At 44.7% G+C, this 24912-nt stretch overlaps 1 protein-coding gene across 2 annotated transcripts in view; it reads right to left on the minus strand.

The window, feature by feature from the left end:
* The window catches only part of DYNC1I1 (dynein cytoplasmic 1 intermediate chain 1), a 2048030-nt gene that overhangs the window by 2013687 nt on the left and 9431 nt on the right, over positions 1-24912 (minus strand). The window contains exon 1 of one of the 2 annotated variants that reach the window (XM_078663723.1): positions 14253-14343. The exons of the other annotated variant lie outside the window; for it this stretch is intronic. The gene's annotated coding sequence lies outside the window, so the exon portion shown is untranslated. Of the gene's footprint in view, positions 1-14252; positions 14344-24912 lie in introns of those variants that run through there. 2 annotated transcript variants of the gene reach the window in all.

Below are 24912 nucleotides of genomic sequence, written 5' to 3' on the forward strand. Positions count from 1 at the left end.
GTGACTTTGTCGCACCCAGTGAATTTTCTGATGATTGGGACTTTGAGGCTATTAACAACATGATGAAAGATTTAGAAATATCAGCTACATTTACAGAATATGACTACTTAGAAGGGTCATCAGATTATAAGCAAATGTATTGTCTTAATCATTATGGTCACCATTATTTTCATAAATCTGCAAGCCCTAGAAATGTATTTTATTACAATCAATGGGAACATTGTCCTACACCGCCAAACGGCAGTTCGAGAAAATTCTTTGAGACATTTGCCATACTTTACAGGGTTCAATGTTACAAATCCAGAAATGTTTTATTTAAAAAAATATAAATAACACAGGAATGAAAACAATGTTGACCAATACTAAACAAATTTATTCTGCAAAATGTTATGCTCAACTGTCTATTTTAGGATTTAACTATTGGAAAGACAACATAGAAACAAAAACTGTCTGGGGCACGAAAGATTGGCAGGTACAAGGTTTAGAAGCACTATTCAGAGCCTGCATTATACCAGAACAAATTTTGTTTTTAAATGACACTGTTCAACAGACTACTTGTCTTGGCTTAGCTAAGATAAAAGATTTGAATAAACCGTCTTTACCTAAACCTGCACCAGACAGTAATAACGCTTCGGATGAGGAGGTAGACATAACATATATATTAAAACAGAACAGAACTGATCCTAACTGGAAAAAATGGTTAATCTGGCAAACAGACACTAATAACTGTCATAAAAGATTCCTGAACAAATCACAAGGATTCAGATGGAATAGGCCAGATCCAAGATATTCCCAGAGACAACATCCAGGGATGGTAACTACTTACAGTGTAGGGAAGCTTTGCCTTGAATGGCTTCAAAAATCTACACTTCCAGAAATAAAACAACACTTGTCTTTACTTAAAGAAAGCAATGCTTTGCAAGATTTCTTAATGGGACCTCGCAAGCCAAGGCAAAAAAGTTTCATATACGCCGGTATATATGCGGCTTACAACGAAGCTTGGAAAGTGACGCAAATGGAAACTGCAGAAAAAATACGAGAAATTGATCGTATTAATTTGGAGAAAGCACTTACTGTAGTGGACAATGGGTTAACGACTCTGTCCTCCAGAATACATTCTATGGACAGCATCATGTCATCTGCTATGGACATCATAGAACAAGACTTACTAAAATTACAACATGGTCAGTCTCAATTGCGTTCTATCATGCTGTTAGGCTGGACGTTGCAAAATCTGCGTTCCAGCTATGTGCCATGGCATCTAATCAATACAACGTCATTGTTTGCTGTATTTAACCTTACAGATAAACAAATCTCTTTGGCACAAAAAAGAGCAGACTATACGGTGCTGAGCATTGAAAAACTAGATAGATTACAATTGACAGTTTCCGAGAAACCTGTGATTGAGTGGATAATTCATGGCTCAATTTCAATTCCAGTCACGACATTCCAGTTTCAGTATTGTCTAGAGCATATACCAGCGGGCCTGTATGAAAGGTTGGGTAAAGAATACATTAAGTCGACCTGGGTTTTACCATATACACACAAATGTCGGAATAGGGGACTTGAAGTTTTCCTTAGTGGCAATAATTGCAAAAAATCACTAAGTGGGACACTTCTATGCGATGAAGATAATTTGCATGGAACTTGTGATGGTTCTGCAAATAACCTTTTATGCCACCTGCACGCTTCGCCCTCTCCTAAGATGATACCGGTTTTCAGGCAGCTATCCAATGGCAGTTATGTTATGTTTAATGATCACAGCTGTTGTGGCATGTTGCCAGGAAAAAGTTCTCTCGTAACTGTGTCGTCCACGGTCACTTGTTGTATGCAAGTATTGTATCCAAAAACAGAGACAGAAAGGGAGACGGCTATATGGCCTTCACTGAATATCTCTTCTATACGAATTGATACTTTAAGCAGAATGAAAGCCATTCTTTTACAAAAAAATGTGCCACTGACCTCGTCTAGAGAAACGTATGATCTGCAAGTAGCACGGTCTTCAGCAGAGATACATGCATTATTATCAACAAACTGCCCAGTGCATTTCGCAGAAATGTTAAGCCAAATCTTAAACATGTCTGATACCAATGGCATAGCACATGTATCTAAGACAATTTTTTCTGGACTGTCAACACCGTTTGAAGCAGTCCTCGGCATTTTTCCTAATTTCGTGCACTCTGTGTTCGGCGGCCTGCCTCTCGTCTTGGGACTGGTCGCAGGAATTCTATTTTTATTCCTTCTGCTCAGATATGGCAAGTCTGGTCACCAGCAACACCGAAACAACCATGGAACAATGCCTCCTTGCAATGAGATATCGTGAAAGGATTTCACAGATTCTCGGCTTGGCTCGTTTAAGAGATCTTAACACGACCTGGTTTCTTTCGTTCAGACCAATCTGGCAAGATTGCATCTTACCTGTTCTTCAATGCCTGCTTTGCGGACAGGAATGCGTGTTAGACATTTGTCTTACACTTCCATCGGATGTCGACGCTTTGCTAGGTCCTGTAACGGCTCATGCATCTTATTGCCCCCAACGGCTGCCAATTCTGATGACGGCATTCATTGAGGTCTCACCGGCAAGTCTAACTAAGGGTGAGATACGGGAAACTACAGGCACACAGGTACCATCCACTGCGGACATTGCTAATGCATCAAACGCTGACGGTGATGATCCCCACTTCTGCACTTTTGATATGCTAACTGAAGTGGTTCCACTTTCACCTAATACGGTGGACGGTTTCTTTGCGAGCCTTGACAATATGATGTTTTCTCCCGACTCTACTGACACTCCTGAGAATAATTTATGATTATTTCACACAGTGTTCCCGGAACTCTGCAATTCGGCCTTCATTTTTCAAAACATTCCACTAATTTGAACTTTTTCTGAATAGAACTTTGGCACAGAGTAATCTGCTTAAAGTAGAACTATTCTTAGAGAACAAGATTTCGTGTTTGAACTTCCGAAATATCAATATTTGGCTTCAAGCTCGAGTACAAGGATAGTTAAACAATTATGCTATGGGATTGATCTCAGGTATCGATTAATGACTGTACTTTCGTTTATATGATGAAAAGATATATGCTCATAGTTTATATTTGATTTCATAATGCCTATGATTTGTACATGATGTATACTCCCTTCATGCAAACAAGCCTATTCACAAATGCATTTTGGGGTGGGATTGTACACGCTTTTGCTTTGCAATATGTTCAGTGCTTATGTGTTATTGAACTTAATATTCGTGGAGTGGGTGTTATGTGGGAATCTAGGACCTTAGTGTAATTTTTCCCGATTCATGCCCATATATAGGTGTAAACCATCCAGTCCTTATATAGGCATAAAGAATCATTGCCTTATTTAGTTATAGCCTGCGCAGCCCTAATACGGCATGGCTACTTCCACTAAACTCCAAGAATCCACATTGATTTCATGGTAAAACCAGCCTTCAGCAGTCAGGAACCTCCCCCTGCTTGAATACTAATTTATCCAAGAAATCCGTGAGTTTTCAAGGAACTCAGGCACTAGTGGCGATATTATGTCCAATCTTACGTCAGACTCAGCACCTTCAGGGGTATAAATATGCCTACATTTGCCCAGTCAAACACACGGTGGTTCCGGAGCAGATAGACTAACTACTTGCCCGACGCCCTGCTGCTGCAAGTGCTGAAGGAAGCCGACCCTCCAACTGACGCACTGAAAAGACGCTGTCTTTTCTCCTGCCGAGAAATCCAGCTCCCGTGTTTCCGGGCTACCCTTGCGGGTTGCTGGGAGATCGAGTCCCGAGAGAGAGATACAAGACCTCTATCATTCTAATAACCAAGGTACGGAGCTGATTAGATCCCTAGAGAATTCTTGAACAGATTCTTGGCAGAGAAATACTACAATCTAAACTACTCCTCACTTATTCCTCCCTCGTACTAGGCTTAGGTTAGGTACACCGGGGTAGGCGTATGTTAGAAGCACCAGTTGAGTACTTTTAGCCGTTATTTTATCATTGTATGTATTTTATGCATTCTATGTATTTTATATATATGGCTCAGAAACCATATAATGCTTTTACAGTACTATTTTATAATACTATTCATATTATATGCAGTGTACTTCTTAACTAGCATTTCAATTGTAGCAGTGCATTTCTTATGCTTAAGAAATAAGACTGATCAATAAATACTTTTATTGAAAACGCCCATCTCTCTATTTCTAAGCAACTCTGGTGAAACAAAGCATGCACATTTGACTGAGTGAAATAGCCATCTATTGTTTCCGCGAATCTAGAGATACGTTTCATTCTGGGGAAACAAAGTTGTCATGTTATATGGTTGTCAGAGACTAATCCCTTCTTGTTTATTCGAGAAAGTTTCTAGTGACCTCTGAGCTAGCTGGCACTCACAATTAAGTCTAATCTATTCGGCAGAGACCTAGTCGACTTCAGTCCTACGTCTAAGCTGCAGGATATATTATTCCAATGCGCAGAGCCTATTGGGAATATAGGAACTACACTACAAAATGGCCCAAGGTAGTACCAGCGGTTTTTTATCTTTCCTTTCCACCTGCTATCAGGATTTCTGCATCGGTTTAAACAATGGGGCCTTTGAATCGGACATTCTGATTGCTTTTGCTAATATAGCTGGTTTTATTAAGTCTGCCCCTACTGCCCCTACTGTACCGACCGCCCCGCAAGCAGATCAGCCAGCACCGCCCAGTAGATGGTTTGATAAGGCTTGAATGAAGGCCCACCGAGTACTTCTGGTTGCCCTGCACAGGTAGTCTCACGCTCGGGAGGAAGTCAGGAGGGACTGAGCTTGCTATCATTCGGCTCATTGTAAGAGAAAGAAGTCTATCAAGATGGAGCTTTGGGACAGACAAGTTATTGGGGGCTTCTGCTCTGCATGACTCCGCAGAGTTCTGAAGGGGCATGAACCATCTCATTTTTGCTTCTGATCAAGTGAGTGCTCAGGCCCTGACTATTTCTCCTCAGGCTTGGAGATATCGCTTTGCGGCAATTTATAATCTTTATTCCGGTGATGAACTTTTGTCAGTGGTGGGGGCTCCACAAGGTCTTTGCTTGCAATGGGAGGAGGTTAAGAAAGCCATTATGTCCTTGCCAGAGGCCAAGGCTCCGGGCCCTGATGGCATTCCCAGTGTTTTATTTATATCTGGAGGTGGATTTGTTAGCCCCCTAGCTCACGAAGCATTTCAATGCAGCCATTAGAAGGAGGCCCCCTCTGGTTGGAAACGCTCCATCATTGCCCTGATCTTCAAGAAGGACAGAAGGGCTGAGCCATCTTATAATTGCCCCATTTCGCTGGTGGACAGCCAGTTGGGAAGGGTCCTGCTAGACCGCTTGTCCACTTGGGTGAGTGATAAGAACATTCTTTCAGAAGTCCACTATGGGTTTAGAGCTGCACTGGGCACTGTGGTTCAGACCCTGAATCTTTTCATGCTGACTGCTAAATATACCAAGGTGTGGGAGAGGGTAGTCCATTTGGCCTTCATGGGCCTAAGCTCAGCCTTTGACCATGTCAACAAAGGTAGGCTCTCGACTGCGCTTTGGTCCTTGTGGGTAGAACCGGCCCTGCTTTTCTTACATTCTTTTCACAAAGGGCTCTCCTCTTCAGTCAGATACGGGCCGGATGGGGCATGCACAATGCCCCAGGAGTTAAAGAGAGGGGTGTATCATGGCCGCCTTTCTCTTCACCCTTTACATTAATGGCCTGGAAATGGCCCTGGTGGATTCAGGAGTGAATGTCCTGTCGGGAGGCGATTGCTGTCTGCCTGTTCTTTCATATGCAAACAACGCTGTCTTCAGATCTTGCCCAGCTAAGGGTTTGCAGCATCTGCTAGATCTATTTGTTATTTATATGGCTGGACTTGATCTCACCACTAATTACCTCAAATCCCACGTCATGGCGGTGGGCCCTAGATCTATAAGTTATTCAGTAAAGGGCCACCTCATTTCTAGGGTTCAGCACTTTTCATATTTAGGGATCCTTCTAGATTCCAAACTCTCCTGGCAACCTTTGGGGAAGAAAAATTCCTTGAGGTTTAAATCGGCCATTAATAGGGTTGGTCTTTTGGCAAGGTGTATGGGTCATACCAACGTTGAGGCAATGCTTATAGTCTTTAAGGCAAAGTGTGTCTCGTTGGCCTGTAATGAATATGACATTTTGGGTCATATTTCTTGTCCACGGCTCCAGGTGGCAGAAAAGGCTTTACTGAGACGCCTTCCCAAAGTACTAGCAAGCACCCCCGCAGAGATGCTTCATGAGGAAGTGGGACTAGGGTATATAACAGACTTGATTGCCTTGCGTCCCTTGATATATATTGGTTGTCTGTCTGGTTGAAAGACGATTTGTCTCCTAATAGGGGAGAGGAGTGGGCCTAACGGCTAGGGCGGTCAACCTCGAATCTGGGGAACCGGGTTAGAGTCTCAGCAATGACGCTAAACATCTGTGATTCTGGGCAAATCACTTAATCTCCTTGAGCCTAACAAAAAAAATGAATGTGTTCTCATGTACCGCAATTGGTGCTATGTAAAGCGCTCTGATACCTGAAACCGGGTCAAGTTTGCGCTATATAAAATTCTGTAAAAACAAAACAAAAAAAATAGGCTCACCATCCTCGACCGTATGGCCTTGGATGGCATGTTGATCATTCCCTGGCTCGCTTATATTAAGCGTACCTTTAATTCTTTGCGCCATTCTGAGCGGTTTTTTAATCCAGATGGTATAGTTAGGTAGGATATACCATGACTAAAAAAGGCATTTTATGAAAGGGTGGCTGTGGAACGGGAGGCTGAGGCCCTTCATAAACACTCTAGGAATCATTTCATTATGGTGAAACTCAGTCTTATTTGCTCCTGAGAAGTTCAGCTATCACCGCAGGTTAACATGTTTTAGATTGAACATGTTTTATCAACTTCTGTCACCCAAGGGGTCTTGATGCAAAGTTTCAGTTCTTCCGCCGTGTTTTTGTGATGTTTCTCTCCTAGACTCCCTCCACATGGTCATTATATGCCTCCGGTTTAATCATCTCTGCTTTAAATTCATACGTCTACTTCTTTTATCAAATGAATGTCAATCAAGTTAGGCCAGCCATTCATTTTCTCCAAATACTAAAATCACCTACCATCTGTTTTTATCTGTCTCGTTTCTGGTGTTCTTAATGGGTGGTGATGGTTAGTACTTTTTTTTTTTACATTTGGGCTTTGTCCCTTTTAGCTATTTTCAATGCTGTGATCAGTTTGTTATAGATGTATTATTTCCTTTATAATGTATTCATTTATATTGGAATCATTGAAATAATTTTCTATGCTATGTATTTTATCTTTATACTTTTGTGATTTTCAACAATAGATTCCAGACAGGAAACTCTTAAGTACACCCTTCCGAGGAGGACTAAACAGGCCACAATATTAACAGTCATCCATACTTTGTCATAGTGACTGAGTCACTGCCTCTCTACATTGCTGCCCACATCTCTAGGTGCCCACGTGAGAGGGTAGAGATGGTCCTTGCCAAGTGATAATATAAAATGTAGCATCGTAAGCGGTGGTAGGCTACTGGGACATACCGACCTTTGATGTCCTAAGTGAACAGACACCTGGTGAATTAGCTGAATTAATGATTACACTACATTTGTTCTATTCCAAAAAGTAAATAGGAACACCATTTTTATAAAGTAATCTTTTTGCTCTGTTCACCCACCTTTTTTGCTGAATGGTACTGGTGATAACTGAATGACGTACCCTGGGCTCTGCTAACCAGGGCCAGTGCTATGTTTAAAATGATACTTGTAATAGGGTACACTTACATCTAGCAATGACAGACCCTAAAAGCCCCTTGTAGATAATAGGGCCAAGGGGTGCATCCACCTATAAGTCCCTAGTATAGAATAGGGCATGGAGGTTTCCTGCACTTGTATGCGTGCGCTGCTGTGTGCCTGCTGTCCTTTCAGAGGCAGTCCTGCATTGCAAGCCTGACTTTAACAGTAAATTCTCATAATTGGTATTGAGAGACCCTATAAGTCCCTTGAAAGTATTAGGGCTAGGGTGTTCGAACTACCTATAATCCCTAGTATATCATACTGCTGAGTGCCAGCTGTCATTTTAAAGGCAGCCTGGCTTTGCAAGTACATTGTGTGCAAACTCAACTTTGGTGGTATGGGCACCTAAAAAAGTGACATTCTATCTTATTGTTACATTTTAGGCACCCCCAAGGTCGCCCGTAGGCGTCCTAGAGGTGAGGGGCCATCTAACTATAAGCAGGGACCTTATAAATGATGTTTTATATACCCTGGTGAGTGGAAAAGGTGAGGAAAAAGTGCCTGTTTCATTTTCCACATTGTAGATACTTAGCTCCATAGGCTAACATTGCAATGTTTTATTTAGGTATAACTACTGCTAGGAAAGGAATAAATATTATACAAGGACTTAAAAGATTGGTGTTGATTAAGTCAACAACTTGAAACTGCTAAATTTATCATAACTCGTACAGAAGAGAAGTTATGGAATGTTCTCTTCCGAAAGTCAAAATCCAGCCTAGTAGTTGTCTCTGCTGATAGGTCAGCCAAACTGCTTTGATTAGGTGATAAGTGGCCTGGCCAGAGCAGAGGTTATCTGATGGAGAGAGCTCTGCAACTGAAGAGGGTAGGCAAAAAAGAGGGGTCTGGGTAAATCAAACTGAGCTCAAAGAGAGCAGATCAGTAAGGAATGCTAGGCAAACCTACCCACACAACTTGTGCCTCAGCCAGATGGCAGGCTTAGGAGAGGAATTTGCAGAGGTCAGTGGGAGGAGAGCTAATGGACATAAGCTACCTTGTGGGTTGGTTTAGTCCGCTCTTACTCCTATGGAGAGAAATCATCTATGTTGTATTTTAGAAGTGCAGTGCTTTGTGGGGCAAGAAGATGCCACACTTTAGAGGCAGTCCTCATGCTTGTAGGTGGCACACAGCATCTCATTTGAGAGAGAAAAAGAAGGACTGTCCTGCTGGAATCTGGATTTGCACCCAAAGGCCCGCACTATGAATGACTGCATCTGTTGTGCAAACTGGTAATACAGCCCTGGAGACTGCCTTTCTTAAGGAAGGTTTAAGGAGTGGACTGCCTGCAAGCTCCAGGTTAACAGAGCCCACCTGCATCATCTTCACCAACAGCCCTCATTCTGGAGTGCATCCGGTGGAACTTTGAGGATTTGACCCAGGTGCATTGTGGGAATTATGGTCCAGACATCCCAAAGACCATCTACGAGATTTCAGACCTTTGGATTGGTGATTTGGACACTTTCAATCTACAAGGAAACCTTCAGGTAGAACTTCCTGATGTTTGGAGAACTTTAGAGAACTTTTTTTATTGGCATTATTTGTATTATTTTAAAGCAAAAAGATTACAAAACAATTATTAGCAGGATTCATCAGACATGGAAGGATACAATGATATCAGTGATCGCATCACACAGGTGAGTACACAGTATGCAGTACATTTAGCTAAAACGTGAAATGAGTACCCCATACGGGTGTACTAACTGTTCTTTACATATCGAGTTAAGGCATCTATTTGGCTATGAGAGCACACATCACTGGACTAGCTAGACACTCACTGGGAACCACAACAGTGCCACCGCGACCTCTACATAAGCACAAATGTAAAGTGGGGTATAATGCACAGCACAGTAGAGTCATTATAACAATAATGCACATATCAAGTATTAAATTCGGCATGAATGTCTAATATGTAACCCAGTTCTAAAAGGTAAGGACCTTTACAGCGCTAGTTCCTCTGGCACGTCAGTTGGGGATTCTGTTGAGCGTGCAAGGAGATAGCTCTGTAGGAGACTCCATATATTTCTTGGCTTCGGGGCACAGGGCAATGTTTCAGCATACAGAGTCAATTGTTCTTGGCAATAAATCAAGTCATCCAGCCACTCCTTGAACTTTAGAGAACTTTTTTGAAAAAGCTTCATGATGTGACTGACCCGACTTTGAGAGTCAAGCCGACTACCTTCAACTGCAACCCGGCCAGGATTTCAGGTTCATCCTGCTGAAAGCTCCAGACTTCCAGGATTTGACCGAGGCCTTGCGAAAAGTCAAGTCAGCGAACCCTTCCCGAATCCAGCCTGCTGTGGAGGGTCGAGCAACATCTGAAGAAAAAGCTCCAGAAATGCTTCTAAGTGTGAAGGTAAAATTTTGACGGGGGCTACCGTTTAGCATATCAGACCATGGTTCCATCACAGTTAGCCTCTGACTTTGACTTTGTCCCAGTCAAATGGGACTAGATGTCCCTGAGTGGTGCTATATGCTTTTAAGCACTACAAAACGGTTAATCTGTAAAAATTTATATCTCCGTTTCCCTACATCGGATTTTTGTCGTTTTGGTATCTATCTGTTGATAAACATATTTCCTATATTCATAAATTGGTGGGGGATTTTTATTGTGTTGTTTCTTACTTATTTTATGTATTGGTGTTTTTAAATGCTTTACACTCCTGTCTCCTAAGTTAGGCCTAACTGCTCGTTGTCGGTTACCAAGGGTTAAGCAGGGGGCTAATTTACTGAGATCTTTACTGGACCCTATACCATGTTGGTGGCCTTATTGCTAGTGGCAGGTGCATACTTACCCCTACCAATAACCCACTTCACAAAAACCACTGTGGTGCACTACCTACTTTCGAGCATGGCAGAGAGCCAAAAGGCCTTTGAAGTATATCAGCTTGGTTGCGTGTTTATTTAATGGAAAGAATAGCACAAAATTGCCCCCAATAAACAATTTTCAAAGCATCACTCTCGTTATTCTGGTATACAAATATAGTGTCAGTCCAAAACAGAAACACAGTAACAATGTAGTGTATTATACAGGCAGCATGCACTAATTCATTGATCTGATGCACAGGACCCCATAGGATTGTCAGTCCTTTCCACTTGCTGCCACTTTCCATAATGGCAATTTCCATACAACAAAAATCCATAGATGCTTTCTGACGGAACTGTGTGTATTTTTGATACAGCCAGTGTTTTGCGATTAAGATGGCCACTTTTAATGGTAAATAAAAAAATCACCCTGAGCTATTGCTTATTCAAGTGTGCCAAACGTGCCATTGGTTATGATAATTCTTCAATCATGGATATTAGCACGCATTTCCAAACAATGTTAATCCAAAATTGCTGCTGGCTGCATCCGATTGCAAACATGAGAACCGTGTCGGCTTCAGACTATTGACAGTACAAACACACCATGAGTCTGGGCAGCACTCCCATGCATTAAGCCGTTGGAGAGTATAGTAAATGCTAGGAATGGTTTTAAAATGCTGCACTTTCAAATTGTCAATATTTAAAAGTCTAGGACACCTAATGATGGTGTCTAAAGTGGATTCAGCGTTTGGAGAAGCCAGTAATCATTCAGTCAGCAGCACATGCCTACTCATCTAATCTTGCGTGTTCTAGGCTTTTTCATTTTTTTGAGCATCACCTGGAATAGTGGTGTATCTTCTAAATGGATACCATTAATATTACTCTTACTGCAAATTGATCTAGCCGCTCTATATGAAAGTAGTGGGGGGGATACAATCTGTGTTTAAAAAGACCCTCACCCACTAAGAACACTAGATAGATGCAGGACTTGGAGGACACACTTAGGTCCTAGGTAGGCGAACACTCTTGATGGAAGTGTGACAATAGGGTTCGCCCACCTCTATTACTTTATGGAGCATTAGAGTCACAATATGAAAATACCCCAATGAGGAAGTTCCTTGCTAATGGCTTGTAAGGTATACATAGCCTATAGCAGGAGTAATGCTCACTGATGAATAAACTGACTGCGCAAGTTGTGTTTGGTCGGTAAGGCATAATTTGGGATCCATAATTCTGGCCCTGATGAAAGCCATTCAACATTTTTTGGTAACTTCTCATGGCTGCAACATGTAGACCCCTTGATGTAAGAGTGCATTGAAACTCCATTGATATCTGTTTACATTTTTATCCTTGTCAAGGGTTTCCCAATTCAATTTTTCATGATACAGGACTCCTGCAGTCAATTTTAAATGTAGATCCCACATAAATATGAACAAAGAGCTCTGCTGCTAACACAGTGTTGAGTACACATATATACACAAGGTATCAGGAGTAAGGACCCGAGGATGAAGAATGTAACTACTGTTATTGGCGGGTTTCTTATAGAGGGTCTAGATCAATTAGCAATATGATTTCTTTCTCTATTTTGGGGTTTGGCCCTGAAGCAATTGGAAGTGGAGTAGGCCCATACCTTACTTCTCAAACCAAGTTGTTGGATTGATTTACCATTAACACCAGATAAATTCTCTTATTTGAAGATAGAACAGAAATCATGCTGGTGGGTATCATATTTCACTTACAATCCAGCAAAAGAGATTACCGCTTTATTAAATACATGGTCAAGAAACAATAGCACTGCTTTATGTCATATATGACAGCTAGAATAAAGAAAGCTCTATGCATGCAATGATTTCCCAACAAAGGTGAGCATTGATGAATATTAGAAACATCAATAACCTGAACAAGAATTTCCTTATTGACAGAACTGTACCCGGTGCACACTATCAAGGGTACCCCCTATAGGTTATTTGTGAGGTGGGGGAGACAACAATCAAAAATCCATACAAGAACTGCCCACTAGACCTATATTACTTGTATATAGGCTAACTATAGCTCTATGGGGATATCCACAATGAGCACATGCCAAGCATACAATATTTATTTTTATACATAAAAATTTTGTTCAAAAATAATTTCATAATTTATATCCAAAAGTGTCAAAAACATTCAATGTGTCTGGAATTACCTTCCATATTTCTTTTATATGGATATTCAACCATTTCTTTTTTTTCCAAAAGATCAGCATAAGTATTACTTTTTTAACATGGACAAAGCTATCTGCATCATTCATATACATATGTATGACCCCTACAAATTGACCACACATGCATACTGGCCTCTCACACCAACATGCATCCTCATTTATTCAACAAACCATATCCTACCCTCCCAAGATCGCATACACTATTGTGGTCACCATGAAGACAGCTGAAATACAGTCTCTGTGACAGTGTTGTGGGTCGGGTATCTCACATCCAGGTCAACACACGTTTCAGTGGATATTATCCCTTTTAAACCCCCTTCTTCAGGACCACCAATACAACAAAATAAAGGCGAGTGTTTGGGTTATCTGGCATTTCAAAGTGGAAACATGCCTGAGAAATCCCCATTACAATAAACATATTTACTCAGTTACATGATCGAATAGAGCTCCATTAGTTTGCTGTATCTAAACAGACTGAAACCGTAGTCGATTTATCTGAAGGAGTAATAGAGTGTCAGCCAGTGCCACCACGAACACGTGAAGGACAGGAAAAGTGTTCCAGTTTATAAAGCGAAAGTACCGAAGTAGTGGGTTTTTGCAGAGAGGCTATTGTTCATTGTCGTGCTGTTTGAATAGCGATAGTGGTGTCAAGAATAACAATAAAACACCCCCCCCCCCCCCCGCATGTATCGTATTCCCATAAAAGATCCCGGTGTGAGCCCGAAGTCAGAAAGAACTAGAAAGGTTAAAATCTGTATGAGTTACAACTTCAAAATATGGAAGAAATGTTTTTACAAAACAGGAGATGGCCTATATGGACACAGTGTTTGTTTATAACTCTGATAGTGCACTGATATAAGGTAAACACCTGTACTCAAAGTACTTCTTCCTCAATCCTTATTTTCAAGTAGTGTGTCAAAATGTGATGAGCCACTACTCTAGATACGTATACCTCCAGTTTGGGTTGAGAAATGCAAAAGGCTTCTCTGGATAAACAATAGAAAAAACAACAAAATGTGGGGTTGGAGGGATAATCTTCCCATAATGCGAAAAAATGTTCAAGCACGTCAGCCATTATAAAGGTTTGAGGTTATTACGCACTACTGTAAAACTGTAGTATTACCGCATACTAGGACACATGTTTAACGCCCGGACTTTAGTGGATGATTAGAGGAATTGCATACTGTCGCAGAGTATTATGTTAAAAGAACCCCTATTGTTTGCAGAACAACCGTTGTTGATCATCGCAACCTGCGTCACCAACAAGCGCTTATGCTGAAAATGCGAAGCGAAATGACCCTTGAATTTTCAGAGGCATGCCACCTCGTATTCAATATCCGGGTTTAGATGACATCCAGCAAATAATGCGTGCCACCACAAACCCTTCTTAAACACCTATACTTGTGTCGTGTGGCAGCTTACCCTAAAAACAAAGTCCGGACAGATATAGAATCCCCTTCTAAGCGGGCGAGGAGGAAGAGTATATACCGGCTGTCATTTCAATTGCTAACCTCGTGACCACGTGGTTACGATATTATCGCGGGAACATTAGACCTTCAAAGGAACGGCTCGAGGCTAATGGGGCTGATGCAGCGCCATATTGGAGTATGGCTTCAATACTAGATTAATACTATTATGTAATTCATCCTACCGGTCCAAATGAATTGCTACTCGGAACAAAATATTTCGAGTAGTGTTGTGATTCCTGCTCTAGTGCGACACAATGGCCTACATCATAGCTGCCAAGGTTTCAGATTGCTGTGTGTGACATTTTCATAAATGCAGTGTAAATATGTGTGACATTTCAACAATTATGAGTGACACTTTGTCACAATCAAAATCAAGCAATGAAAACCAGGAAAACATATAAATATGAGCAGTTAAACCCATTTGAGCAACAAGACATTCTAAGAAGATGTTAAAACTGCTAGAAAGCAAAGCACCAGGGGCCTCATTTATGAGGCCTTGCGTCAGTTTTGCGCTTCCGATGCGTCACTTTTTGTGACGCATCGGCGGCGTAAAACATGCCTCCTGTTGCGCACTATTTACAAAGTGACGCATCTAAGCAGATGCGTCACTTGGTAAACCCCTGCGCTACATTATACCTGCGTCAGGTATAATGTATGCAGAGGGGGCGTTCCCCCACAAAAAGCCTCGTAATAGTGACGCAGTGAAATCTATGAGATTTCACTGCGTCACTTTTAGGACGCTGTTGCGTCAAAATCTTGCGCCTGCCTCACAGCAGGCGTAAGACTGATGCAAGCCCTTTCACATGGGGCATTCCCCATGTAAAAGGACGCATTGCTGGAGTTGCGTCACTTTTGTGACACACGCCAGCAATGCGTGACTTTGGCGCTTACAGATATGTCAGAAATACTGACGTATCTGTAACTCCTTGCGACATGATGCGTCATACTGTATATATGACGCATCATTGGTGTCGCAAGGAGGACGCAGTGAAAAGTGACGCATCGCTGTTTTCACGCAGCGATGCGTCACTTTTCATAAATGAGGCCCCAGAAACTGAAGCACCTAGTTCTCTTCTGCTGATCGTACTGTTAAACAAAACGAGGACTCATGTCTGCACCAGTCATTTGCAGTGTGCGCCACGCCACTGCAAACAAAAGAATGTTTCTGTAAATTTCTAGCGGTCAGTTATTGTAATAGGGTTAGATTATGTTTTTCAAAAAACGGCGCTGTTTGCTTGCCACTTACTCACCTCAAGTAGAGAATAACATAACTTCTGTAGTGGGGGATAAAAAGAGAGGGAGGCGGATAAGCACTGTTTTCCATGGGCCTTCTCACTTGAAAGGAAACATCAACGTTCGCTGGGGTACAGAATGTTGCCACAGTGCACTGCAGACTCCACTACCGAAATTTTCAGCAGGTGTTCCTCTTTAATTACTTCTGCTACTCTGACTAACGTAAAATAACAAGCTTTACCCAATTGCTTTCTTGACTGCCCCGTTATAAATATGGCCTAATCAAATGAGTAAAGGGACATCCGTTTTATTTAAGAATACTTATAGTTTTACGAGTAGTTCAGAGTTTTCACTTACTTCAATTCGAGGCAGGCGACGAGCGAAGACAGCGCCATGGCATTAGGTGCCTCACCCCGGCTGGGACATGCTCTCGCAGCTGCAAGCAGCAGCCCGTCAGCAGGCTCCGGTAGGGTCCGATTTTGTTGACCCATAGTCCAGGGGATCATGATTATACAGACAGCACGGGCCGAAAGTGAAGAGCAGCAGATATCTCTGCTACAGGTCGGCTGCAGGCTCACAACTGAGTCAGCTGCCGCCAACGATGGTGGGACACATGGTGAGCCTCAGGAGGCCGAGGGCCCGAGGTAAGCCTGCGGTGGTGCGAGGAATCACGGCGCGGGTCAGGGTGGCTTGCGCTTGCTCTACCAAGACTCAGCGCGGACCCATCTCACTGTCCAGTGAACGCCGGCGCCAATCATTGCGGCGTGGCGGGCAGCGGCGGCAAACTAGAAAAAAAACATAACTGCTGCACACTCAGAGCGATTATGGATAGATACACTGTTGCAATCACGTGACCACGTCACGTGAATGCCATGCCCCTGGTCGGCCTGCAGCAGCTGTGCTATAATGACTGTCTGGTCTGGTTATTGGTGCGGGCGACGCGGTAATAGGCCACCGGGTCGGCCCGACACTCCTGATTTGACAGCCATTCTAGCTCACTAGATTATTGCAAGACACTCTGACACAGCAGCATGCGGTCCGACGCTGCGTGCTCATCAGGAGTATTTGGCCAAGGCGGCAATTTCGGTCCTGCTCGTCTCTGCCTCTACACTGGCGGGGGGATCAAGGAGGCGTTACAAATGCGTGACCTGGCATTTTATTGCGGCGATGTGGACCACTGTCCAAAAATGCGTTAGTATCACGCCAGAAGCGTGATACTTGGCAGGACTGCTACATTGCTTGGAGTTCTTGTATTTCTTCAGGAAGGCTGCAATCAAAGTTTCCTTCAAAGAATTTGGAGGGTGACCATTCTTGCTAACATTAATGAAAGATCTAAGAAAAGTGGAAACAGTTCTTCAGAATGTTTCAAAGAAAATCAAGGGGTACAGATTCAGGGCCGGTAGTTTTCTCATTAGGAAAAGCTTGAATTTGAGATTGAATGTATACCAAAAAGAAGGCAAGCTCAGGAGTGCTTGTGCCGTCGATCCATAGTTTTGAGCCAAGCAAGTGGGGTAATCCTTTATCTGCCTAATATTGCATTGCAGTTCATCCCTACATAGATCCAAATAATATGTACCAAAAACTGCACTAATGTGATCAGCTTTTTGCTGTATTCCTTAATTTGCTTACATGCTTGAGACATGACTCTGTGTTTCTCTTTTAATTTAAGAGAGAGTATCCTACACATATTCTGACTGAATTCAAATACATTCGCATTATGCATAAGATAGTCAGCTGTGATTCAATTCACAGTGTGCCTTAAAATCAGTGATCAAATAGCTAAATAAAACCTTCTCTTCTACATCAAACGGAGCACAATTCTGAATTGAAGACACCTGTAGGATTTCTAACCATGTTAATTATGAGCAGCCATGTTCCTGTACCTGCCCTAGTTTTTGGACTTCATGTATTTTGAAGCTGAATGTTGTCCCCCCGATATGATACTTTAAGGGAGTCTCATCCAATTTCAAACGAGGCTGTTCCTAAGATATTCTTAATGTAATCATGTGTATAAGTTGATATGAATCCTATATTCAGGTTATTCAGAAGAGACCAAACACATCTTCTGCTATGAATCTACCTTTCTCACAGTCAACCAAGTCGGCCAAGCAGATGAAGAGTGGATTGAGGTCAGAGGTTGTCTTCAGCTGCAAAATAATGCTAATATTCTTGTTGAAACAACAAACTGAACGAATAATGATATCTAGATGTGCATATGAACAATATGAGGCAAAGAAATATGTATATAGGTGATCATTTGCCCATTATTGTACTTCACACCTCGGCCAACCCTAGGGTTTTAATAACTTGTAAGATAGTGGGTCGAGCTTTATTCATTCAATTGCAGTCTTACTAGAGCTGTCCAGGTGAGGATTAAGTAGAACTTTTAAATCCATGCAAATCAATTGTGGACCTTTCTCTGTGGTAGTTTTGGTAAAAATGTCACAAATATCTCTCGGATGTCAATATTTGGGTCAGCATCCCCTTTCGTCTACCATTGATTTCCTTTTTTTTTACAAAGAATCGCAGCCATCTAATAGAGGTCATTTGAATCTATAGTCTAGTACAAAATAGTTTAATTGTGCGGGAATCAGATGATCTGCTTAAGAGGAATATGTTTCTTGTAAGAGATTTCTCAATTTTACCAAGAAAACTCACACCTTTCTAGGCTATGCTTTGAAACAATATGCATCCTGTTAGCATTGCATGCAGGCAGGCATATTTGGATAATGAATTGAGTGGGTGCCTTTAACCTCTATATACCCTCTGCTAGACATGGCTGTGCCATACCCCTGTTCCATCTCCCAACACTCCTATCCCAAACCACTAAGCCCATCATCCTGTCTTCTCCCAAATTCTGAGGAATCAGCCTCATCTTAGCTGTATGGATTGCAGTCACTTGGGTAGTTCGCACAACCCCATACAACTCCTAATTTAACTAAAACACACACGGGAAAAAAAGTGAGAAGTGAAGAATAGAGACAAATAGATTAATCTATGTCTGCAAAACTCTGAGTGTCACTCGACATACATCCATTTTGTATTTTTGTGTAAACATCTATCTGAGAAACTTGAAAATGCCTTCTATTAGAGATGAGTGATAAACAGGTGTTCATCACTGCCGTTTGCTGTTTCCAAGCCACCAAGAACCCACAAACTATTTCTATGAAGTTGATTTTCATGATCTAGTTTTGCTGCTAAATTAGAGGACTTAAGCTCCTGCTGTTCTAGTTGTTTGTTTTAGCTAGCAGAGTTCTCTTCAAATGTTGTGGTTCTTTTGTTTGCCATGTTTATCTATTTAATCATTTTACAGACTTTAACTCGTCACTTCAAGTTAGGTGCCTTGGCAGCCAGATGTTCACAGCAGCTGTGTAGATTGATGCCAGTGTAGGTTCTTGGGTGCTAATTCATGCCTGATGTGATATGTCATTACCAGAAACTGTAGATGGGGAAATTAATGTTACTGAATTTAGCTGTCCTCTTGAATTCATGTGATCTTTCATAATAATTGAAGTAAAAATATTGACAGAGGTATTCCATTACAATGAAGTGTCTTTTTCCCATAATATTGCTGAGCGTTTGCTTTCTGCTTGTTCTTCTTAAGATGTAGATGTGTGCTTAATGGTGGAGCGATAATCATTCCAAAATTCTGAGTCAGAACTATCATTCATGAGGTTCATAGGGGCTTCTCCTGATGAATCTACAAGCAAACACAACTCCTTAAGGATCTCCTTTGTTCTTGAGAGCCTACACAATGTCTCTGATGGGGGAATGTTCATGTGAGGCCCCTATATGGGCTTGTACTAGGAAGTACGTTTTTTGACCAACTCTTTTTCATGTGCCATTCCCATATGTTACTTGGGATGCACAACACGTTCCTTCCCTTCATGGGTATGTGTTCCTGGAGGGTCAGCTGAATACCAGGAAACTTTGCTGTATGATGTGAAGTGCAAACAAAGATTGGGTCTGAAGTTGTATCTCAGATTAAATATGATTCTCTGAGCCCAGATTCTAAGGCGCCAGGTTATGTGGATGAGATTGCTGGTAAAGTATGTGAGGTCTGTCTTCCCTGATGTCTAACTTCATAGAATGGAACTTGTCAGATTGTAAAATTAGAGCCCATTTCAAAAGACTGTCCTTTATCTCAAATTTTCTCTGGCCTTGTTCTTCACCTGCAATATGTCAATAAGCCCCATTTAAGATTTCCGTTATCTGAAAGAGCAACTGACTAGTTATTACAACATTCTCTTTCAAGATCGTATTGTTTTCAACTGTTCAAGTGTTCCTACATGGGTCACTGCCACAGCAATTTGCAGTTCAAGTTCCATCACTAGTTCGGTCATAAATTACAGATAGCCATTAGCTGCTCTCTCAGCATTGTGAGCTTTAATGGGAGAGAAGCCCATACCATAACCAATACTGTCAACTGAAGCAAAGGCCGTGACTGTGACACCACCATTTTAGGAGAAATGTTTATGAAAGGCAGTGGTCGTATTGAGTGTTAAGTCTTGCCTTCTCATCCAACCCTTTTAAAAGCTATGATTTGTTGGCCAGGGTAGACTCATTTTGGGCAGTGCATAACCCTGCATAATTTTTGTTTAAGCAACTGTAGCGTATTAGTGGACTTACTTGGGTCCTTGCTGGACTACTGCGTTCACCATGTGCCATGTGCGGTCATCTGGAAGAGCCTCAAAAGAGTACCTCAAATCAGTTCACTAAGAGGTTAGTAAACAAGAAGCAAGAGCAAAGTGGCAGCAGTTCTCCAGCAACAGGTTAGCTAAATCCTGTGCACACATACATGGTAAAAACAAGTCAATACAATTGTTGACGTAAGCAATATGTACAGAGTTCTTGAGTGTAGCTGAAAGTTCTTTATTGTGGTGAAAAATGCAACCAGCCGGCACGTATTTCGTCAGGGAAAAGTAGTCCCTCTACTCTTCAGGACTGTGGAGAGTTACATGACCTTGGTAACGTCCCAGGGCCGGTAATAATTCCAACCTGGCAGGGCACGCTTATTGCAAAGTAGGAATTCAAAGCACTAAACTTGGAGCGTCTGTCAGAGTGATGCCACGTATGCGGAAAGCCGGTGATAATTCCAACCCGGCTATCCTGATGCGTATTCACTGATGAATTGCGAGTAGATCGTGGTGATCTTAGTTTCAAATATCACAAATTGCAGGTGACGTGACTAGGGGGATACGTCGAGTCTGATTCCAAATCGATTATGAATATTAGGAGTGCTATGTTCAAACGGGTAGAGTCTGGATCCTAATGACGGTGTAGTCAAGGCAAAACACGGGTGTGTGCTGCCAAAGTCGTTTCTATGGAAGAGTAATTGTGCGTCCTTGTGGCACCGGTTTCATCGTAGGACTGTTCTCCAGCAACAGGTAATTGAGGAAACAACTGCAAATAATTCTGGTTGGTATATCCAAACCATGAACCCCCTGAGCTCTGTTGCTGGCCTCATCAATCTCATCCTTATTGTAGTGTTCATTAAGCTCATTCGACCAAGACCCCACCAGTTTCCTATTATAAGCAGCTGAGGCTGCTCACTATGTTAACAAGAAAAAAGCAAACAGACAGCTGGAGATTGAGGCAGGGTAACTGTATGAGCTGACGAGTAGTCCGGCAGGTCAGAAAAGTAAGCAGAAGACACTATACAGCTGGACAGGTGTCCTACTCTGAAAGTCATTCCAGACTCAGGGAGGCCATTAAATCGGGCTGGCTTGGTCTCGTTTAGGTTATATGGGCTGAGGGACAGGATCCAGCCACATACAAGGACGGCCATGACAACACAACATTATCCCCTGCCAATCTCTGCAAAATCTGCAACGAATGAAACAACCGAGAGGTTAGCATGAGCAGTCAGTGGATCAACAGGTCACTCAGGAGGCATCTTGGAGCACCCCTCAGCAGAAAGGTCAGCCAGTAAATGAAGTTAGGTATGGAAAGTGGCCACCTATGGAGGCTGGGACAGCCAACGAGCTGCCATTTTTCCATTTCAACCAACAACATGGATTGAGTATGACCATTATACATGGTCTGGCTGTGCTGTAATTAATAGAAATGGTGGAATGGATTATCTATAGTACCTGTTGAGACAGCTATTGTTAGCCTTCGAAGTACCAGCGATTGCACTGAATAAAGGTTCTTGTATGGCACTCAAACAACTCACTATGGTTAGAGCTGCAGAACCAGTTGCACCGGAGGGGAAGCACAGAGGTATGATAATTAATTGTAAATAGATTGGGAAATCTCTTGGCACTCTATCCACATAAACATCTAGAGAGTTTACAAAGTATATGTAGATCACAAAGATTGATTTCCTAAGAGAGCACCTTATAAAAGGCAGCAAGCAATACAAGTGTGTTTACTATTTGGAATTTCAAAATTAAGACAAGGCCAGTTGATGAGAGTGCTGCCCTGAAGTCTGCTTGAAACAAGCAGACACTTTTTTCCATTTAAAAAACTCATTCAGATAGCTCAAGATGAACTTTGGAAATAGTTGTTTTGCTTGACATTCAGTGAGATTAACTGGCACATGTGTACATGGTCACCATTTAAACTGCTTTAAAGGGGGCGTGGCCAAGATGGCGGGCTAGGAGGACGCTTCCCTAGCGAGCTCCCGAGACCCCGGAGCCTTTGTACCGCCTATTCCTGCTGATCTCCCCCGGATCCTGTGGGTGACGGTGCTCGGCGCCGGTACACGAACGCCGGCGCAGTCTGGGGATCCCCGGTGCCCTGTGGAGCGGAGCGGAGCCGTGCTGAGGGAGTCTCCGGGAGAGGGCCTGCCGCCGGGCCGGAGAGCGTCTGCGGGCCGCCCCGCGCAGCACACCAGCGGAGCGGCGGGGAACCCCGGAGGGGTGCAGAGACAAGCGGAGGAGGAGCTCGCCCTAGCAGGTCGCTGCCGCGAGGGACAGACAGCACACCGCGGCGGCCCCGCGGGAGAGGCGCCGGGGTCCCGAGCGGCGGACTCGGGGAGTCTGGACTACGCGACCCCGGGGATCCGGAGGGTCGGGAGGCCCACCCCGGGGCGCCGGCTTCTGGGGCCCTCTGCAGCACACTGCGGGCCGAAGGGATCGACGAAGCATCCGGGGAGCGCTCGTGAGCGCCCGGAGTGATCAGAGCACAGCATGGGGGCCCCCGCCCCGGCGCACTTTTTGACCGGGCCCAGGTGGGCCTTCCGGGGGGCGCCGCCGCTCGACTCGGAGCCCTGCTTGCCTGCGGACCCTTCTTCCTGCGCCGCACGGACCGCCGGCCCTGGACTGTGGGGCTGGACCCCTGAGAGGCCCAACCTGGGTGGCGCTCTGGCTGCCTGAGCAGACCGTGGGGCGGAGTGAGAGCAGGGGTGGAGGCCGCCGACCTGGGAGACAAAGGACTTGCACCACCTCCATGGCGACACGGTGAGGGATTCCCCAGACCCTTCTAGGCGGCCCACACTTCTGCATCGATCCGGGAGGCGCGAAGCCCTCCGCGGCGCCTCGCAGGACCCGGGGGTCCGACGCAGCGACCAGAGAGCACCCCCGGTCGCGCGGGGTGACCCGAGCGGGACACGGGGACCCTGCCCCGGCACACCCTTCAGGCGGCCTCGGGGGAGCCCGCGGACCCATATCTAAATAGGAGCACCCTCTCCTGCGCCACGCAGGCAGCTGGAACTGAACTATGGGGCTGACCCCTTCGGGGGGCTCCCGGAGGTGACAAGTTCCCGGCCTGGACATTGCATTAGACGGTGCTGGGGCAACGGTGGAAAGCGCTGGCCTTGGAGGGGACTGCACGGCTTATACGGCGACACAGTGGGGGGCTGCCCGAACCCTTTTATGGGACCTGGACTTCTGCATCTACTCGGGAAACGCTGAGGACGGACCGGGTGGTGTTCCGTTGCGGAGTGGAGGTAACGGAGTGGCCCGGCTACAGTTGGTCCTGGAAGCTTTCCGCGCCCATCCTGGGGAGCAGTTGTGAGAGACTGTGGAGCCCGTAGCATCGGGAGTGCAGCCGCACTCATCACGACCCACGAGGCCTGGTCCCTTCTTGTAACACTCCACGACACTGCCACTCCCCGCTCCCACGATGTCTGGCAACCGTGGGGGTAAGAAAGGCGAGCGCACCTTACCCGATATGCTGAGCAGAGCGACCCCAAGGCATGATAGGAGCCAGCCAGCCCCAAGCCCCCCATCCAGCTCTCGCGGGGCGGAAGGTGGGGAACCCCCGGTGACCCGATCATTTTTGGAATCGCTATTCAGCACCCTCAGAGAAGATTTTCAGGTGCTGAAACAGGAAGTGGCTGGGGAAGTGCGGGAGGTGCGGAGGGAGGTCGACTCCCTCGGTGAACGTGTAGCTGCTGTGGAGGAAACTAACCACACCCGCGATGAGGAGGTAACGCACCTGCAGCAGGAGGTTCTGCGGCTCAGGGATCAACAGATTGACCTCCAGGCCCACGCGGAGGATCTCGAGAATAGATCCAGGCGCAACAACATTAGAGTCCGAGGCGTTCCATCCGGAGAAGAAGGGGAGGACATGACGGCTTATCTGGGAGATCTGTTTCGCGACATCTTAGGGGAACCAAGCGACTTCCCAGTAAGGATCGATAGAGCACACAGGGTGGGCCCACCCCGATGGGCTTCGGCGCCAGCCCCGGACATTTTGGCTTTCCTGCCGGACTTCCCCTTGAAGGAACGGATCATCCGAGAGGCGCGACGTCGCCAACCACTGCAGTTCCGGAGCCATCCAATAGCGCTGTTTCACGACTTATCCACAATCACCCTTCAAAAGCGCAAATCCTTCAAGATCGCCACGGACTTCTTGAGAGAACACGGCACACAGTACTCCTGGGGCCATCCTTTTCGGCTTATCTTTCGCTGGAACGGAACCTTGCATCAACTCCGGTCCCTCCAGGACACTTGCGAGGTGTTGGGGATCACAGCGGTGGACACCGACACTCCCACGATCTCCCGCCGACGCCCCGCCAGGGGTGGCTGGCAGACTGTTCGAAGGCGCCAACCCACTAATTTGTCATCGCGACCGGACTCGCCCACAGTCAGAGCTGAAATGGACAGCGCGATACTGGAGGTATCCAGAGACACGTCGTCTGGTGATATGGCCCTAACGGCCTGAGCATGCTCCGGGGGGAGATCTTGATGGCCTCATCTTCACAGCAGGTGCGGGGGCTCCGGGGGGGAGGGGGCGGCGGGGGGGTGCAGGAGGTGGCTGGACGTCCACATAAATAACTTACCACAGACTTGTCCGATAAGGACCGGACTGGGACTATGATTCTTGCTCAAAGGGAGTTGGGGAAGGGGGGGTGTTGGGGGGTAGAGGGAGGCACGGGGGGGAAGGCAGTTGGGCTCGGGGAGGATGAACCCGGGGGCTCGAAGTTCGGGGTG

The sequence above is a fragment of the Lissotriton helveticus genome, chromosome 10 (genome assembly GCF_964261635.1).
Source record: "Lissotriton helveticus chromosome 10, aLisHel1.1, whole genome shotgun sequence".
Lineage (NCBI taxonomy): Eukaryota > Metazoa > Chordata > Amphibia > Caudata > Salamandridae > Lissotriton > Lissotriton helveticus.